The sequence below is a fragment of the Staurois parvus genome, unplaced genomic scaffold, assembly GCF_062004578.1.
Source record: "Staurois parvus isolate SC_StPar_1 unplaced genomic scaffold, SC_StPar_1.0 ptg001010l, whole genome shotgun sequence".
Classification (NCBI taxonomy): Eukaryota; Metazoa; Chordata; class Amphibia; order Anura; family Ranidae; genus Staurois; species Staurois parvus.
In genome coordinates this window covers 3,260-6,518 of record NW_028318806.1, presented here as the reverse complement: position 1 = coordinate 6,518, position 3,259 = coordinate 3,260, and positions in this window count along the sequence as shown.

Below are 3,259 nucleotides of genomic sequence, written 5' to 3'. Positions count from 1 at the left end.
TTGTCCAAGAGTGGAGTGCGGTGGGTTGGAGGATACAATGGACCATTTCTTGTTTCAGTGCTCCTTTAACATAGAAGTTTTCAAGCGGGTGGGGTCCTGGGGATCCCTTTCCTTTCCCGCTTGAGTTATGCGGAGTGGTCTTATGATGCCTTTCAAACTCACCAGGACTTTGATTTTGAAACACTTTTTCTAGTTAGCCTAGTAGTCCGTTACACGTGGAATGCGCTGTGTCAGGTTTCCATTCGCAAAAAAGTCCTTCCTGTCGAGGGGGTGGTGAACAACATTCTGGGTGAGGTTGGGAGGATTTGGGGTCTTGAGAAGGACAGGTGGTGGCCGGGAGCCTGGACAAAGGCGTGGAGGAATGTCAGGTCCCTGTAGCTGCTGTCTGTCAGTCTCTGGGGGCGTGGCTTCTCTTTCTGTCCTTTCACGTCCCCTAGATTTTTGTAAGATCAGATTTTTGAAAAAAGGCTGCATGCATGGGATCAATGTTTCATCGTTTCTTAGCCTGAGGGGGGTTTAGGTGATGGTCGGGTTTGTTAAGGTGCAATATAAAGATAATAATATTAATAATAATATTACAATTTGGTTCTGTTTTGTTTTTTTTTACCGGCAAAAAGCAATTTGTTTTCTTTGCTGAAGTAAGCTGTTTTTGTTTAATTATATATATATATATATATATAATTTTTTTTATGTATATATGTAAATATGTTTTTATTATGTTGTTTGTAAGATTTTTATTAAACAAAAATTGACACTCCAGCAGGTGCTGCTGTTCTGCAAGGTGATGCTGTTCTGCAAGGTGCTGCTGGCTCACTCTGCTGTGGGGTCAGCCAGGACTGACACCAATCCTGGGACTCTCCCTCCGGATTCTCCCCAGCCATGATGGAAGAAGCTGGGGAAGATCCAGAGGGACTGAGGCCTATGCCGCTTGGCCAAGTTGTCATGGATCCTGGGCTTGGCCCTATGCAGGGCGAGTCCTTACCAGCTTCCTAGGACAGAGTGGTGAACAAACTTCGCCATATTACTAAGGAGGAGCAGACGCTTGCTGTCCTGAAAGCAGAATTCAGGAAAAGAAAACTCTCCATGGTAAGACCTGGAGCAGTAAGAGGCAAGACTCCAAGCTGAAGTCTCTGGAGGAGGCATTGAAGAAGCAGGAGAATTTGATGGCCTCTCTGACAGAAAGCAGCGGAGCATTCAGAGAGAAGTATGAGAATGAGGAAAGGTTCCAGCAGATGAAGGAGAGTGCTTGTGCCAGTACCAGCCAGAGGGTGGATACCACAGCAATGGCGACAGTACGGATGGGGGATAAGGAAGTGGATTCACATGCTGTCCTCATTACTACCCCAGTCTCAGGATCCATCACATCTAAGTCTGAATCTGCCCCCTTCCCTCCCCAGCAGCCTGGGTCATCTCAGGAGGAGGTTGAGGAAAATGGTGGATTGCTGCAAGTCATTGAGGAAATGGAATCTCCCTTGAGTGGCAGGAACTTCTGATTTTCCACTGACTCATCCGATGAAGATGAGGAGGAGGATGTCGTCCCTCGGCCTGTAAGGGAGAAAGTTGTGGAGAAATGATAGTTTGTTAAGCCTGGTCAAGATGGCGGCAGGGCTACAGTGTCTGCTGATGGAGGACATGCTGGAACTCTTACAGGTCAGGAAAATTTGCTGAGGAAGTGCCTATGGAGAATCTCTCTCGGTGTGGTGGACTTTCCAGTGATCACTGCTACAGAGAAAGAGACTGTGTCTGCTGACAGACCCTTGTAATCAGCAAGGAAAGCAAGAGGAAGGCAGGAATCCTGATAAAGAGGTTCCTGCTGTCTGTGAGAACAAGGAGAAAGAGTCCCTCATGGACACTAAGTCTGCAGAGCAGGAGTGCCGTATGGACACTAAGACTGTGGAGCACTAATGCAGCAGGTGTTTTTTCTGGACGGAGGACTGCTGGTAATTGTGGTACGTCTGGGAGTATGGTATGCAGGACTGCTGGAAGGGAGGAGGGAGGATCAGGTGGTGAGTAATCTGGTAAATGTGCCTAAAACTGGCAATTCTGTGTCATCTGTCCTGGGTAGGAGCTATGCTAAGGCTGTGTCGGGACAAAGTCATGCTGTTGCTGGAAGGGAGCCAGTTGCAGGTCTGTCATCTAATGCACCCTCTTCCTTTAAACTGTTGAGTCAGTTAGGGGGCCCCCAAACGAGACCTTTCCGATGAGATTGTGAGTTCAAATTGATAAAGAAAGTCCAATCAGATCCTTCTCTGCTGCACAGCAAGCTTCGAGTTAAATGGATGTTATCATCATGTGACTCCTCCAAACTAGAACAAACAAGAGATCCCTGGGCTCAATCCCAACAGCTAGTGCATGCATTTATCAGGTGCTAAAGGGGTGTAACCGCATATTAACACCAGAAATTCTGAGGGGCCCTCTGCACACTGCTATATACCCTCTCAAGCAAACGTTGCAAAATAGAGACTTGTGGTCATCCGCCATGACAGTTGCTGGTTCAGACTGGTTTGACCACAAGATGCTTTTCTTAGACTTGAAACAGGAAGGCAGACGGTTAGTTCCCCGAGGGAATGCTTACGTCACAGGCACAAACTTCAAACCACATTTCCTGCTGAAAGCAAACGGCAAAGTGCATTAAAAGCTCTTTTTTTAAAAAATGACAGTATATATGTGTACAAGAACCTTCATTGTTAGAACCCCAATATTTCTAGTCAAAACGCAGGAATTTGGTACATATCAGGTGGGAAGGAGGAGGTTTTCCACCTATCAGGAGGGCGGTTGTGGACAGAATCCTAGCCATGGAATCCTAGCCAGTCCAATGGGTTCCTATGAATATGATTTGTCATTTGTGCGTCCAGAATCACTCCATCTGTTTTGGGAACTATATGAGCACATGAATAGGGGTCAGCCGGACTGGAAGGGGCTTGTCTCCAAGGTGATATCATGGCAACCCTTGATTAAAAATGTGATTATTCTGACTAGGAATGGATCTATACCCCCGGAGGATTCATGGGTCTGGTTGACAATGTTTGGGGAAATGTTGTGTCCCTTAAAAATGATTGTGGATGATAGAGGAATATGGACGGGTGGATGATAGAGAAATATGGACGGGTGGATGATAGAGAAATATGGACGTGTGGATGATAGAGAAATATGGACGTGTGGATGGTCGGTGTGGATGATAGAGGAATATAGATGTGTGGATGGTCAGTGTGGATGATAGAGGAATATGGACGGGTGGATGGTCGGTGTGGATGATAGA